We start from the raw sequence: 17,737 nt of genomic DNA on the forward strand, positions 1-17,737 counted from the left end.
AGTTAAGGCATAAACTTGTAGAAATGTTGTAGTCAGGATCCTCAGCTAATACTTGTAGTTTCCGTTGAATTATATTAGTACAGGCCGTCTAATGATACAATTCTACTTTCCCTGAATTGTCATTACTTTGGCATCTGGGGGCTCACTTTAATAGTTCATGTAAAATCCCATACTGCCTGCATCAAATCATATACTCCAAAGTACACATACTGCAAACACAAATCAAAATTTCTGTGCTGAGCAATTTCAGTTCCTTATGGAATGACTGCAAACTGTGGGTATTTATTTCCTCTGCAGTTAAGATCCTAAGAGTCTGAACTTAGTCACTCAAAAGTTGATAATTGTCTTGAAAAGTGCAAAAGAGGTAGAGAGTTGAGGTTTCTTTAATTCCGTCCCTACAGCAAAGCATTTGAAGTCCGTATCTTTAAGCTGGAGACAGTCAGTAGGACTTAAGTATATGCATATTTCTGATCTGGGGCCTAGCCCATGTGTTATTTTTGGAGATTCAGGCATAAAGAGAAGAGTCTTTCCTCAGAAGATAATATAGTAACTGACTTGTAGAGCAGCATTAGTGTAATTTTTGGATGAGTTTTGCTTCCTAGAGAAAAGTAGGTTTATTTGAAGAAATGAAAGACAAGAAGATGTACAGATTGTCACCACTCTTAAATAGCCAGCTTTGATAAATAGCACTATCAGTAAGAAGACATTTGAACAGAATAAACATCTCAGAATAGTAAATAGATCTAATCCCTAAGCAATTTTCTTCAGCCCCAGTTGCAATACATAATTTTTTCACATATTCTCTTTTGAAAGAGTTGATAGATTTGATTCTTTTTTTTCCTTTTTTTTCCTGAGTTATAGATGATAAACTATACTTTCCCTGTATGATGTGACAGCAGCTGCATCCTACTGTTTATAAGAAATAGTCCATATTAGCCACAGCCATAAAAATGCCAAAAGAATAAGGAAAAAGATAAACAAAAGGGTGTAAGTTATAAAAAGGATCAGGCTCAGCTGATACTTGCTGCCAGGTTTTCAAAAGCAGCTGTTCTTCTGATATTCATCTGGTTTTAGTCTGGAGTTCTGTATCTAGTTTGACACACATTTCCTAGCTCATGATTTGTAAAGCTTTCATATATTTTCCCTAGATACATTGTTGTACTTTTCCTCACCTTAAAACTCTTTATGCTTTTCTAAAATACAAAGAGCTATGAAAAAATAGTTTAAAACAACCTAAATTGAAGAGACTATAAAGACTAAATGAAGATGACTCAGGAAAAGCAAACATGGGTTTTAATAATATCTTCGAAGTAATAATGTAAGTGATGAGAGGACAGCTTTAAGATTTGGTTGAAAAGGGTTATGAACATATAACAGATTTTTTTAATCAGGAAAATACTGTGACGGCAGTTTATCTTAGGAAAGGTAACAAAAAAATCATAGTCAAGATTGGTGACTATCACCTAATGCACATTAATTCCTCATTGAGTTTCCACAGAAAAATCACTTCTCAGATGCCTGTTTATTCTGTGGAACATGACCTTGCATGACAAAGTGTTTTATTTCTTGATTATTTTTGTATGATGTGCTTGCTGTCTCTCAAAATGTTGAGCTATGGAAATGTGGCTTCATTATTTATATGATATATTCCAGATTCTGACCTATTCTTGTACTTTGGTGTTAAACATATACTTTTACCAAGAAATAAACTGAAATTTATAGAATAGCCAAAACCATCAGAAACATGATAATGCCCCTATTGTTCTGTAACTTAACATCATGCTGTATGAACCAATTCCTCTTTTTGTTTATTCTGGACCTGGTGACTTGTTTCATTTGGTACTCAAAAGTTCTTGTAAAAAAATAAACAGGGAATATTTGTTCCATACCAACATTTGGGATTTTAAGTTTTCAATAATCTTTGCTTTTGCACTCTAGAAAATTCTGTTATGAAACTACTGTCTCATGTGGCACTTAGTATCAACACCTAGCAATTGATGGGCTCCATGATCTATGAGACATTGGATCCCTGGTATGTTCCACAAGATCACAGCAAATGCCTGCACTAAGCCTCATGCCCTGTTGGACTCCTGCCCAATTACGTGTTCATGCAGCAATGTTGATCTGAAAGAAAATCATCTGGAAGCAACAGACATTGGTAGGTGTAAAAAAATGGAGGTATCAAAGGGATCAGATTCAGTGGGATCAGAGTCCTGTGTGGGAAGTGTCAGTAGGTCAAAGATAGCAGCCTAGCAGCCTGCTGCAAAGGGAAAATCAGTTATTAGGGGGGCTGGAGATTTTGTAAGCAGGAACTGTGTGGAGATGCAGTCTACAAGAGGCTGCAGAATGGGAATGGATCTATAGGGTAATGATGGGTTACATACTGAGATCACCATAATACCTCAGCAGCAAGTGTTTTCAGAAATTTTAGCTGCTGATCCTATTACGGTTTAACAGTTTGCAGCAATCATAATACACATTTTGTGTTCAGCTCCTCCTGAACCTGCAGCATCTGGCCTTACACTGCCCCTGCCTTTCTCCTGCAGCCCAAAACAGCTGTTATTTGCACAGCCTCCCTTCTCCAGCAGAAGAAGGAGCAGAGGCTAGAAGATCACTTGTGTTCTCACATAATTTTCTCTGTCCTTTGAAACACATGCTTCTTCTCAGAGTAGACTGTATTATTCAGTAGGGAATCTGTATGTCCTAGAAGGGGAGAGAATGACTAAATGTGATGCTGTGGGACAGGAGAGCCAAAGAAGGTGAACATAGAGGAGATCTCAGTGCTCTGAGAACCAGTCTGCTTTGCAGCATCCACTGTCAGAAGTTATCTTCAGTCATAGAATCAATGATAGAATACAGGTTGGAAGGGACGTCAAGGTTCATCTGGTCCAACCTTTCTTGGCAAAAGCACGGTCTAAACAAGATGGCCCAGCACCCTGTCCAGATGAATTTTAAAAGTGTCCCATGTTAGGGAATCTACCGCTTCCATGGGGAAATTATTCCAATGGCTGATTGTTCTCATTGTGAAAATTTTTCTTCTTGTGTCCAGTTGGAATCTCCTCAGGAGTATCCTGTACTCATTATCCTTCATCTTTTCCATGTGACTCCTAAAAAGGGGGTCCATCTTTTCTGTAGCCACCTTTTAAATACTGGAACATGGTGATAAGGTCTCCCCAAGCCTTCTTTTCTCAAGGCTGAACAAACCCAGTTTTCGCAACTTTTCCTCATATGGCAGGCTTCCCAGTCCTTTGATCATCTTTGTGGCCCTTCTCTGAACCCTCTCCAGCCTGTCCACATTTTCTTTTAGTAGTGGAGACCAAAACTGAACACAGTATCCCAGAAGAAGAGGTTATGGTTCCTTCATGAGACAAAAGTGACTGCTTTGGAATGGCACTGGCCAGTTGTGCAAAAGATTTAGTAAGACTGAAATACTTATGACTTCATGATGCTTATTTGGTGCTGGTATCACTGGAAGGTTCAAAAAGTATCACTCATCACTACTGATGCGTATGAAGGGGTTCTGAACATGGTTTGCTCTTATTTCCTACTGATCTTTGCTGTATTTATTTACTTAAAGTGAAGAAAGCCTGATATTTGATCAGCTTCTATATGTCTGTTCGCAATATAGTGTTTGTTCAGATAAGAAAAACTAGATCAGTCAAACCAGCTATAAGTACCTGCTCTGCACTGCTACACCATACTCAGCTACACTGACTTCTGCAACCCCGGTTAGGCACTAGGCTTCCTACAGCCATATCTTTTGGTCTGAAGTGCTAAACGAAACTGTGCCACTATTCAAATTTCTTCACAGAGTCTTATGGAAGAACCTGTTCGACATTCCCTTTCACATGCTAGAAAGTGTTTGTAACGTGCCAACATCTTAAGTTAAATAAAGCACGTAAGGCTATGCCCCGCCTTACTTCACTCCATGAACTGAGTTACAGCCGTTGCCCAAGAGCAGCACTTGCAGCATCTCTTTCAGCAGGAGGCAGGATGGCCAGAAACGATTGCAAGAGCTTTGGCTTCTCCTCTGGAGGATGCAATAAGTGGCTGATGGGAGAACATGCAGATTGTTGGCATTATATCGACACCAGGTGCTGATTTTAATAGCTATGTAATCTCCTGTGCTAAACAGTAATCGGAAGCAGGTTTGCTGATACTGAGTTGTCAGACTACATGCAGGCTGCCATCAGTTCTGTCATGCTGAACAGGGCTGTCAAGCATTACCTGGAGATATTCTGGTTGGAGATGGAAACTCTGTGTTGCTGGGCATTTGTGAGGCAATTTATCCAACCTGCATGAGCACTGCTGATGAACAAGCACCTGACTGGGACAAGGGAACATCTAGAACAATCAATTTTATATATGTGCTCTTTGTTTCCCTTCCTGGCTCTACTTGGTAAATGTGCATAAATAATTTAAAAAGAAGGAATGGTTATCTTTCATTTTATACCTCTTCATCAGCCACAGAAAAGAATGAACAAACACTGGTAAGGATGCAATGGTAGGACATCTGATATCTCTGAGACTCATATATCTGAGGGACAAGGGGGGATCTTACTACCTCCAGATGAATGTACAGGACAACTGTTCATTGTTAATTCAGAGAACCCAACCTGTTTTCTAGTGCCCTGCCTCACAAAGGTGTATGCTGTACCTGGAGGAAGATCTAATTACTCAAAGACTAGTTGCCTGTTGGCATTAGAATTTTGGCTGACTGAAAACAAAAAGGTTTTGTTCTGTAAACCCGTCTGAATGATGATGTGTCCAGTACTGTTCATGCTATTAATGCTGTCAGGAAAGAGTTTTAGCCAGCAGTGGGCTCAAGATATTACTTGATGACAGATGTAGCTTCAAGAACCCTCAGGACACCACTACTATCTGGAGGAGTGGAAGGTGCTTTCTGTGAAGAAATAGAGGGGGAGATGGGATAGATGGATCAAATACTAGTAATTTGAGGCATTGTTATATGATTTCAAATAAACTCTTATTTCATAGACTTTTAATGTGGATGGGAGTGTGCAGACACAGGCCAAAAGCCATTAGTAGAGAGTTTATTTTCATGAAAGATATCTTTTCCTGATGATAGCCGTCATTATTTTAAAAATGAATGCCAGAGGAAGATGTTAAATCTGTGGAGAAGACCTCTCATACAGAGGAAGTCAGTGGGCATAATGGCAGGTGAATAGAAATGAACATGTGTTGAATTGTGTATGAAGATGATGATAACCTGCAGGTAAGAGGTATACTGCGGTATTTATGAAAATACACAGATGTTTACAGACTAGTGCTACATTTTCATGCAAGATTTGCAGCAGAGTGACCTTGAAAAGTATCTATAAGACCTTGCACAGTGTTACAGTTAGTCAAAGAGAGAATTACAAATAGTAAGTGCTATAATAAAACCCTTATCTTTTGCAACTTAAAATGAAAGATTCTGATGTTTTAAGAATCCATCAGGATCCTTAGCACTGTCAGTAGCAGTGAATGTTATTGGTACTGTGATTTACTGCAACTTTTTCACACTGTGTTAAAAGCTTATTTTTTAGGCAACTATGGAAAAGTGATTTAATTTTCAGCAGTTCTGGGCCGTACCAACATGTCATGTAAATTAGCTCTACACATCTGCTGTTCCTTCAACCCTTCTAGTTCAGCCCTAGTCAAAGTTCACTGTTGCCTGGCCAAGACCACACCAAGGTTTTGTGGGAGTGCTGGCTCCTTTGCTGGGGAATGGCTTGTCTGCATGTCATGTTCAGCAGGAAGGTCTTTGTCCTTCCACCCCAAGCCACAACCTGTACAGGCTCCCTGAGGGCCTGCCCAGATGAACTGGTGTTGCCCCTGAGTTGCTGGGTCGTTGAGCATAGGCTGTCTTCGATTTGGGCTGTCTGGTGGGGCAGTGGTCCCCACTGAGTCAAGGAGCAGATGCTGCCTTTCATCCTGTAAAAAGGCAATATGCGTCGTATTATGTGCTGCTTGGTTCTTTCTGCCTAACACACAGGGAACAGTGTGTTACACTGCTTTAAATTGAACTGAATCAGTATAAATAATTGCACTATTTACTGAGTCTTTAATTATTTGAAAACCATGTTAACACTGTACATGTCTCGCTGTTTGGATATTCACAGCTTTGACATGCCTGTTCCTCAGCATACAGGCTTTGAAAATAGAAATGTGTGTTGGAATAAGACTGTATAGAAGGAGGAGAGTATAAGCTTAACATTTTGGGAACCAGTAATCTCTCTGGTTTAAAAGGCTTTGATAGCTACCTTTTAATTAAGGATCTGCAAACAGCAATTTAAATCTCTATTTCACAAGAAATATAGTCCTGTTCAAAGCTGTCCTTTTAATGGCATGATATGATTACCCCAACTACTCTTTACAGCTAGGTTCTTTCTCTTCTTGCTGAAATTATGCAGATAGATACTTATTTTGAAAGACAAGGTGTTGTGGATATGATTAACATGTGTCTGTTGTTATGTCTATTTCATCTTCATCTTTTGTGAATAGCATTTTGTACTTCCAATAAGTGATCTAACTTAACTACTGCCTTCCGCAGAAGCTCAGCATTAAACTCTAAATGTTATTTACTTCCCTTTAATTATAAAAATACATCAGGTTAGTTTGTAATTAAAGATAATGATAATGTTGTCTGATACCTTGTGGGAAGAAGTTTAAAAGTTCCATGACCAAGGAGCTGTAGAAAGGAGGCTAGCAAAGATAGCAGAAGTTTCATATTTTCTCTCTCTCCTGGAATGGAGAACAAAGATAATAAACCCCTGGCAAATTTGGTATGTAAACCAAATGCAGGAAGGTGGTAGCAGTTGTAGATCCAGTGCATGCAAGAGAAGACAGGGAGCACTGAAAAGCACAGAGATGAGCTCACACAGATTTTGAGGCCCACCTTCAGGAGGTCACCACTCCTACCCAATTGCTTGTGTCCTCCCAATGGAGGCAGCAGAAAAGGGGCATCAGGGGGTTCTGGCCAGATCTACTTCTTGATTTAAATTACATGTAAAAATGGGTTATGGAGATGCTGGACTTGGCACAAAAGTGGCCGAGACTTTGTTGTATGTCCCCTTCAAAGTCCTTTGAGGTGGAACAGACAGTTGGTGCTCCGAATTTTGTTAAGCCACCACAGCAATATACACAAGAAGTACTTTGCTAGCACTCTTAAGTAGAAAGGGGCACTGCTGAATGACATCTTTGCATCCTCATAAGTGAAGTCAATATTTACTACAGAAAAATGTGTACATATGAGGAGGATTGTTAATTGGTTTTGTCAAGCTTGAAGAAATGGTTTTATGTCTGATTGTACCGGGTCTGGCTGAGCCAGAATTGGTTTTCCCCTGTAGCAGCCCTCATGGTGCTGTGTTTTATGTTGGGAGCTGGCAGGGTGTTGATAGCACACTGGTGTTGTGGCTACTGCTGAGTAGTGCTTACACAGCACCAAGGCTCTTTCTGACATTTTCCCCCCACAGTGGGACGGGGTGGGCAAGATCTTGGGAGGGGACACAACCAGGACAGCTGACCCGAACTGACCAAAGGGATATTCCATACCATATGACGTCTCCTCAGTATAAAGCTGGGAAAAAGGAGGAAGGGGGTGGGGGGTCACCCTTAGTCCTCCGAGGCAACCACTACGCGTATTGGAGCCCTGCTTCCTGAGAAGGCCCAACATCACCTGTTAATGGGAAGTAGAGAATAAATCTGTTTTCTTTTTTTTTGCTTCCGCACGCAGACCTTTGCTTCGCTTTGCTTATATTAAAACTGCTTTTGTTTTACCCACAAGGGTTGGTTATTTTCTTTCCCCTCTTTGCCCTGTTGAGAAAAAAGGGGAAGGGGGGGGAAGTGATAGAGCGACTTGGTGGGTACCTGGCATTTAGCCAAGGTCAAACCACCACACTGATATTCAAGTATAATGAAATTTCCCTGTATCTTTGCTAATTATGTCTTTACAGAAGGGAAGAGACAAAGAGAATAAGGGCCACTATAGTGGCCCTCATTCACAACTAATTATCACTATATTGAAAAATCAATATATCCCCCTACCATACAAGTGAAAAATGTACCTGGGACATTCCTGTTATTTCAAACCATGAATGCTCAGCAATGTAGATATCTTGTATGTACCTCAGGAAGTTTTAAACTCCAGCCCATAAAACACTGCATAGGGGTGACTTTCCTTCCCTACCTAGCTAGAGGAGGGTAAAGCTGAACTGGCATTTGGAAGTTTGCTGCTATTTCATCTTCTTTCTGCTTTATATGTGTGTGTAACAGTAATAATCTCATGCAGGAGTTAATCCATCTTGATGGAGTTTTTTTTACATTTGAAGTATGCTGACATATGCGGGAGAGAACACCAGAAGGAGAGAAAAGAAGGTCTTTTGCACAGCTGTAAAGAATGAATGACGATCAGTCTGTTCTGGCTGTGTGGGTTAAGTATGTCATTTGCTGAACTTGTGGGATATACAGAAGACAGGATAACTTTTGTTGAGTTTGGAAGACTCATTTATTTTGTAAAAATATTGCTTTATGAGACATTGCAAATCTGTAAAAAATCTGTTACAGCATTGTTTTATCTACAGATGTTAGCTATTTTAGAAGGCAACAAAGTTTACAGCTGAGATTCACATTAAAACTTGTTGTAATATTCTCTCTCTTGCTTTTTAAAAATTCTTGACAGAGATATGTCTGGTCCTTTGTGAATGCTTTCAGGTGGGTGAAGTGGGGCCATTAGTCATAATTACCTACATTCTTTAAGTTCCCTAAATAAAAGGAACAAGAAAAGTACAATTGCATGCTGACTCTGGCAAAGGAATTCAAATAACACCTTATCTGAAAAGGTCAGAGCCTTTCCCTTGATGTGGGTTTGCCCCATCAGAATCAGCTAGAAATGCTTTTGGGGATTCCTGTGAGGCTGCGCCATAGTTCTGCTATCCTCAGAATAGCAAAACTGCTCTGTAGGTAATAACAGCCTATGGAGAGTACAAAATAAAAGGGTCTTTAATAATATAACAAGTGAGGTTATGCATATGTTGCCACTGGGAGGTGTGATTGCAGTATGTGTGGGCATCCTGAGATAACTTTCATCTAGCTAACAGCAAGCTCAGGTAGCTGTATCAGTGAGTCTTTAGCAGCACTGGCTTTATACCAGGCTATATGAAGATACATGAGTACTTGGTTTTCTAGATTTTGCTGAAGTCAGTGCTGCCACACCTTTATGGATGTTGCTCCTCAAACTGGAGAAATTAAAGCTATCCAGTCTCTGCTTATGTAGGCTATAGTTGCACCTTGCTGCGGTAGAAGCATACCTAACGCTGCAAAAAGTAGTGGATTGAAGTTTTAAAAAGGGGGGAAGTAAATAGTCTTAATTCTGTGTGTAGCATAGCCACAAAACCACTTTTTAATGTCTGTGTTGGCCTTAGACGATGCTATGTTATGTGGCAGAGGACTTAAGCACAGGGCCACATCTTCTCTTTCTGGCAGCTGCAAAGAACCTTATGTGTATCTCAGTGAATTGCTGTAATGGACAGAAATGCCCTGAGAAATTTAGAGGACACAGCCCACAGAGAGTTTCCAAGATGCACCGTTTCTGACAATAGAGTGGAGACTACTGCAGGCGTTGCAGACACCCATTTCCTCTTTATGCCATGTCCAGGGTAGGACCAGCTTTAATTGCCACAAGGTCTCCTGTGTAAAGTGCCAGTATTTGTACTTAATGTTTATGGTGTGTCCTCCAAGTAATTACAAATCCCTTTGTAACTGTTAAGTCTCATTTAATGTATCAAATTGCTGCTGCTACAGTTTTATTTAACAGTGACATAGTAACTGTAATGGGTTAAGTCTATCTGAAGCCAGTGGCTTGGACATATGGACTTATTATATTAACAGTTGAAACAGAATAATTTTCCCTGTGCATGCTGCTAGATTGTAGCATTATGACATACTTTGACTTGTTGTTTTGTTTTGTTGGAAGTTTGCATTTACAATGGGCATGCGCAGCTATCATAGCTTAGCAGAGACACAACAACTTATCTCTCAGCCCCTCGTGTAATGAGATCCTTCTTTCAAGATAAGCATAAAAGAAAAATAAACTTGTTTGGGTCAGCTGTCTGAAAGAATAGGAAGCATCTTACAGATGGTCCTCTGTATGAAGAACACTGGGGATGTACAGAAGGGTGTATGTTTTGGTGACCCGTACAATAGAAAGACTGAAGCAACTCTAAATAAGTAGCAGAAAGCCAGAACAGAATAAAGAATACTGCAGTACAACACTGCAGACAAAGATGTGGTAAAAAGTTTTTGGGCTAAGGGCTATCTGGTGCAGAATTTGCAGCTGTATTTGCTGTTGATTAAATGATGTTGTGTCAGGGAACTGAGACGTTGCCCATTTTTTGTATCAATTAAATACTCAGATCCACTTAATAAATTCTTTACCTGAAAGAAGTGGGCAACTGTCAAAAACAGCTAGTAGGTATAGTATATGTATAAACATTGTATCTTGATAATAATATGAATTATATTCCTTATTTGATATCTAGGAATAATTTTCAGTACAATAGGGAGAAAGGAAACAAAAGGAGTCTCCTTGTACGATGATGATTTTATTATTTTTACAAATAGCATAGAAGGTAGAGACATAGTGACTTATCTAAAGGATAATTAATTTAGAAAACTACTTCTTAAAGTTGCCTTACTGTCCTTTTTGACCTTTTTACTTGAAAAAAAAAAAAAAAAAAGATTCTGATATCTGAAAACTCCATCTACTTGCAAAAATAAATACAAGTTCTGCAAAGTCTGAACTTTTTTGATTTTGCTGGAGGACTTGTTTTTTCCACATTTCCCAGCAACTTATACTGTGATCTCTCCCACTGTACTCACAGTGATAGGACTACTGAGTATTCTTTGAAGATTTCCTTTCTCCGAGTGTATTCACTGAGTCTAAACAGGTAATAACTAGAACAACCCCTCACCCCAGTTTTTAGCAGTCTGACTCTTCCTTTCTCATTGAATTGGTCTTTGTATGCCCTGATGTATACAAGGTCCTACTGAGGTGGCACAGCCCACTGTATCCTGTGTGACATTAGCTGGTGTCAGATGCTTCAAAAGAAAACATGAAACCCTGTAACAGCTCATGGTGGAAAAAACCAGCACATAAAAATCTTCACAAAAATTCCTGAAAGCCACAAGTTGACTTGCGCTTGACACCCTAACAGTTTTATAATTCATAGATAGAACAGTGAATTCTGTCTAATGTACAATCTCTAGATATTTTCATTAAATGCAGGATTATGTCTGGGTTCTTCTTTTGTAAAAATGCACTTGCTCAAACAAAAGATACAGTATCCTGTAAATTCTGACTTAATTTTGATCCCACAGTTTAATTTTGTCTTTCTTTTTTTTTTCTCCACAAAATGTAATAGAAGTAGAAAATCTTACTTGGATTAAATGCTTCCCCTTATAAATGAGAGCCAGTGAAAGACATAGACTAAAAACAAAACAAAATGAAGATGCTTATGTTTATTACTCGGGTGACAGAATGTTAAGACTGATCAGCCAACACAGCTGTTGGAAAATAAAATACATAAGTTTTAAATTTAATGATTTAAGACATTTTAAAGTATTTAAGTTACAAAAGGTAGAAAACATAGGGAATTTTTAATTTTCATTTTTTTTGTTGCCACGTATGCTGGTTGAAGTAAATAGAACTATTCACTTTACTGGAAAGAAACTTTTTATTTACCTGCTTTAAATTGTAGATTTCTAATGTAAATTTTAACTTCAAAGTATTAAGTGTGCAGTGTACTGAAGCACGTTTTCACTTGTTTCCCAGTAAGTAACTGCTTCTCTCAGTAGGAGGGCAAGATAGAAGATACTGTGAGCGGAATTAGAGGGCTTTTCAATTAGTATGAACAATCGGGCCTGTTCCCATATTTTAAGTCTTGTACTTCCTGATGGATTTCAAAGTCTATTTTGTTCTGCCCACCCATAGTGTAACTTGAGCTCTTACTAGTTAGAATTTCTGAATATTACAATTGGTTTGTATGATTTATGTTCTTTAAGTGCTGCTGTCTGTTAGCTGTCATTTGTCTGGCAAGAATCTGTAGCCACCTGTCATGGCGTAAATGCAGTTTTCTACAGTATCTTGTGCTATGCAGCCTTATCTAAGCTGAAGATGTGTCATGATTCCATGTTTTATCTTTATATTTTAATTTACTATTCCAAGTCTCGTGCCAAAATGATTTCCTGAAACTTGTGTCTATCTTGATGCAGACAATTGTAGTTCTCTCTTTTACAAGTAGCCTCCCTCTTTTGCATGCATAAATAATTTTGTAGAAGGTGGAAGTACATATAATCTGATGGAGTTGTTCCATGCATACACCTACCTTTTAAGAATATTTTATATGCACACGCAGATGCCCTAAGCTCAGAAGTCTTAAGCAGGTTTTTCTGGGTTATCAAAATGCTCTAGGTTTCTGCTTCCTGTGGTAAAACTTATCTGAGATATTCTTGATCAGGAAATGTGTGTGAAAATCTCCTAAAAAAGTCTGTGAAGGTGAATAATACTTTGTTTGCCTTCCTGTTAGTGCAGAGACTCCCTCTCAAGCTGGGCAGATGTCCCAGATCCTCCCTGGTTTGTTCGGAATCATGTCAGTCCCTACCATTTGTGCTTATTCCAGGGTCTAACCAAGTGCTGACCCTGCAGTAAGTGCAGAAGCATGCCAGCTAGCTCAGGCACTAGAAACAGTCTGAACATGCAGCCTGGTGTGGTGAGCAGCACAAGTTAGCCTGGACTGAGCACCGTGCTGCCATCCTATGTTGCTATTGGGGTTCAAAGCAGTTATCTGCAAGTAAGATGGGTACACCAGTCTGCAGTGCTGGTGTACTCTCCGCTGAGACATAAGGGCATTCCAGCTCTGTGCAAAGGAGAACGACCTCCACCTTTACTTCATCTTTTCTGGGGAGGCTTCTTGGCCTTTGGTGTGCTCCCTTAGTCCTGACTCTTGATGTGTCAGCCCTTTCTTCTGCCACCTGTGACATGTTCTCTTGGGGGTGCCTGAGAGACGGCTTAGTGGCAGAGATGCCCTTAAATGTCTGTTTTCCAGAGGAGGCAGTAAATACTTTGGGTGTGGAGTGATGAGGCCACATGTGAGGAGTTCCCTGAAGGCATTGAGGTAGGCTGATATTTTAAGCATTGTAGGAGATCATATTCATTTAATGAGATCTTGGCTAGTTTGATATTCATAGTGGTTTCATTTCTTTTGCCCTTTCCCACCCTACCAAGGAGTAGTGATTAAGAACTATTTTTTGGTTGATTGCTTTTTAATTTTACCGCTTTAAGTGGTGAAACTGGATAAGATATATGAAATGCATTATACTGCTTGTACTTTATGGCTACTCAGCTCTCTAGACTTGCACTAAAGCTAAAAGAATCAAGACCAAAACCAACATCTTCCCTTGAAACCAGATTTGTTTAAACACTTCCATATATCTTGTAGCCTGAGGTGAGAAAGTCGTAGCCTTTCAGCTGTGACTTGCAAGCAATTCAGACGCAGTTCTCATGCCAAGACTATAGCACGTGGCCGTCAGCAGTGCTGTCCTGGCATGGGACAGCTGGATAATGTGGCCTCTGGATGCAGGAGGAGGTGAACCAGCAAGAGATGGGGAGACTCAATATCAGCAGGAAACGTAGCACCAAGCTCTGTGGTCTGTGCTCTCCTAAATTACAGCAACATAGATGAATTCCCATTGTGCTGTTAATCACCCTCATCCTCTGAACTATCCCTGGAGCTTCCCCTGCTCTACAGATCTCAGGGTATGTAGTATGTGTCATGTGGCCTTTGATCCTCTGAAGATTTTAAATGCTTACAGGAAAAGGATAGCCACCCTCATGGCAAGTCCTTAAAATACTCTTACATAAAGAAATAAGTGCTATCTTGTTGTGTCTTCTTTTAATGCACTACCAAAACTTTTTCCTTTTGATCCATGTTTCACTTGTTTCATTGCTCTGAGTCATCCCCTGTATAAATTAATTTCATTTGGTCCAGTGGTTGACTGAAATATCGAGTCTGTTCAATGGAAAATATTCTTGAGACCTTCTGTGTCTGCAGAGTTTCCTTGAAAATAGCATTTGCGACTCTGGGATGGTAAAATGTCAAAATTGCCACTGGCAAATACACACGTGCACATACAGACGTGTGTACACTTGCAGACAAAAACTTGCAGACAAAAATGTAGCAGAATATTACTGTCATTTATTTTGCTGCATACTTGTCGCATTGTTCTGTTTATATATGCTTATGCCAATTTCAGAAAGAAAAAAGTTGTGTCTGATTTTTTTTTTTTATTAATCTGCTGAAGAGGCTTAGAAAAACATCAAGAATGAGAACGGAAATTAATGTTATGATAGGTGAGCACACTGGGTGTGGGACGCAACCAGTTAGGAAGGCAGCTGAACTATTTCCAAAGTAACAGAAGTGCTGAAAAGTAAAATAATTATCATAGAATGAGAGCACACATCTCCATTGATATAAAAATAGCAAAGAGAGCAAATTTGTTCTTACTGGCATGCAAACAGCAAATAGTACTTCCCAATTAAATACAAGAGTAATTATGATAATAATGTTTTGAATTGGTGAACGTTTTTAGGTGAGGATTCTCAGATAGTTTTACAAAGAAATAGGTCAGAATTATTACTGTAAGAACAACAAAGGAGGACAAACCCTCCACTTATCAAAAATACCCATTCAAAATCTATTGGCAGGTACTAAAAATAAGACCAGATGTGTAGATCTAGAGAAATTGCTGGGGCGGTAATTTATGGAGAGGATTTGTTGTGGAATTCACCCCTTGCTGCAGAATTGTCTCCATTCTGAGCTGCGTCCACACTTGTGAAGCTACCGGGATTTACCGAAATAATGATTCCTGAATAATTTGGTAAATTGCCAGAGAAGGTCCCAGCCCTAGTCTTAAAATGTTTCTGGCCCTGATGTTTGAGAAAATATGTGGTTTTATTTGTAGGGTTGTATGGAAATAGAGTTGTCTTCCTGAGGTCACAGAGAAAGCCAGAAATACTAATGTTGAGAGATGGGATCTGTCCTGTACCAGGCTTGTTTAAACATAAAAAGGCAAGTCCACAGCATAATAAATATGAAATGTAGACTGAAAGATGAAATAAAAACAATTCACTATCAGATAGCACAGAAGCCGCGTTATTGAATGTATACTTCATATTAAAACAGTAACCTGAATTTTAAGGCTCCATAAAGTTGTAGATTTCTGGCAATTTACACTCATGTACTCTAAAATTTGGGGCCCTTCCTGAAAAAAATAATACCCAGCTTTCTGCAAAACACATGAAAGCTCCAGCAGAAGCAACACATTATAAGCTGCACTTCTTGAGGCCTCAGCAGGAAGATTATCTTACCAGATAAAACTACACATGCTTTCAAACCCTAACCACTATAGCTCTGTATAAGAACCTTAAACCCTACAAACACTCACAGGTGAATAACTCTTGATAAAGATGACATACTCATGCAGGGTTAGTTAGGTATGAGGAGAAACATTGGTCAATTCAACAGAGTGTGTCAGGATGTAGAATTTATATGTGAGGTGTAGGGACGACCAGTGTAGACACCTAAGGCACCAAACTACCAGATAGCAGTGAAATGAGTATGTCCTGACAGTCTAAACCACTCTAATGAGCTGTGTGCCTGCAACACCCTCAACAGCATAGGTCTTAGTGCAGAACAATGGGATCCTGCCTGCTGAAAATTTTTTCACTTATTCTTTTTTTTTTTTTTTTCCTGTTTGTGTTCTGCAAATGTATAATGTATGGTTCATGTGGGTTTTTTTTAATTGTAATGACAACAATACCTTACTCAGACACCTTTCATGCCTTTGAAAGTATTAATACTTGAAAATAAGTCCTAGATAACCCCAAACCAATCTACTACAAATCAGAAACAGGGAAAAGGGAATTACATGTCTGAAGGGTATCACCATGAAAAATACATGCTCTGGAGTAAATTTTCCAAATACTGCTACTCTGCTTACAGAGAACGTAGCCATAAGCATACAGTACATATTTAACTATTTAGCCCCTTTTAATAACCACTTATGACAAATTTGAATGCTTCTGTTCTACTTGTTCTGTTCTAAAGAGTTTAATGAGATCATGGGTCACTGTTTATTTACTTATTCATTTTCAGAGCAGCATTTATGATTTGGTTATCCCAGTTTCATGAGAATTTTTAAATTCTCATGAAAGAAATATTATTTTTTAAATGACAGATGCTAAGTAAACTTTTTGACCTCTATTTACCAAGCTCAGCTGTTCTGTTTTGTTTTTTTTTTTTTTTTTAACTAACAACTTTTGATCATCAGGCAAAACAGCTAGTTTGTACTAGCTGTGAATGAAGCAATCCAGTCCTAGTTTTAAGGGACTGTCTCAAAGACATTGAAATCAGAGGTAGTCCTTTTGTTGATTTCAGTAGACTTTGAGGATCTAAGCAATTAGTTTGTCTTAACTTGTTCCTGTCTAAATTGTTTAAAATTCATGGAAGTAGCAGAAAGTTACTGCTGGGAATATTTATGTTCTTGCTTCTAAATTTAAAATTGCTTTGATGTACAGATATAAAAGAATATAATCTAAAATATTCTACAGAGTATGTTATGAACCAGCGATATTTTTCAGTTCAAAACCCCATGATACACTATTTAAAGACAGTTTTGATATATTTAAAATGTCAAAGTTTTAAGAAGTTCCAAGGAGTTGTAGACAAATGTGGGCTTCTTTTACACCCATGATTATCTTAATAGATGAAGATAAAATGAGATTAAACACCTGTAATAGACTCAGAAATATGTAAAGCTCACTTCAACTTCTTTTGGGGGAAGGAGGAACATTTAAAATAAAAAATTGTCTTTAAATACTGAAACAATAGTATATTTTTCTATGCTGTTAGGCATATTTGAATATTTAGCATCAGGATGGTCTGTGTGAAAGATAATGTAAAAATGATTCTCCGTGCTTTTATATGAAACTTTGTTCTGATTTTAAGATGACTGGGGAAGAAGTAAATTATGATAAGGACAGATTGTGAATGCAGGATCATCTGAATAATTTGGGAAATTTACTATAAAGAAATGTTTGGGTACACTGAAATGCCCATATGCTGAAAGGACTATTCAGGCCATACGTACAGGCGAGGGGCCTGGGAAGGAAAGACTCTGGAGAAGGCTTGAGCATCATGACGAGATGCCATGAACATGTCTCCTGGGTGAGTTTGTGTGGATTGGCTCTGTGGGACCTCTGTGTATGGGTGCAGAAATAGTGACCTGAAAACAGCAGGCTGAAGAAAGAAAAATTGCATGCTGAGAAGTAGTGTGTCTGTCAGGAGTTGACAAGGTCTGGCTGGACTGTGGCTCCAGATGGTCGTGGAACTCAGAGGAAAAAAAGTGCCAGAGTCTTTTGTCTACATATCAAGAAGGTGAAGGGCTGTAGGTATGACCAGAGGCCTTGAAAACCTGCCTTGGGCTAAGAGAGTCAACAAACATGTAAGTACCTATATCAAAACCAGAAACTCACTATGAAAAGGCTTTTTGAACTCTAAAACAAACTAGGCTTTAATAGCATCCAGTTGGTGCAAGATGAAGCAGATAAATGTAAACTACAAATAAAGCACACATTTTTAATAGAGATGTTAATTAAACTCTGGAACAGTTTATCACG

At 38.9% G+C, this 17,737-nt stretch overlaps 1 protein-coding gene across 1 annotated transcript in view; it reads left to right on the plus strand.

Moving 5' to 3' along the window:
• Positions 1–13,654: 13,654 nt before the first annotated feature.
• SACS (sacsin molecular chaperone) overlaps positions 13,655–17,737 on the plus strand; it is a 97,748-nt gene continuing 93,665 nt past the window's right edge. The window contains exon 1 of the mRNA XM_074860029.1: positions 13,655–13,816. The gene's annotated coding sequence lies outside the window, so the exon portion shown is untranslated. The remainder of the gene's footprint in view (positions 13,817–17,737) is intronic.

The sequence above is a fragment of the Strix uralensis genome, chromosome 2, assembly GCF_047716275.1.
Source record: "Strix uralensis isolate ZFMK-TIS-50842 chromosome 2, bStrUra1, whole genome shotgun sequence".
Taxonomy (NCBI): domain Eukaryota; kingdom Metazoa; phylum Chordata; class Aves; order Strigiformes; family Strigidae; genus Strix; species Strix uralensis.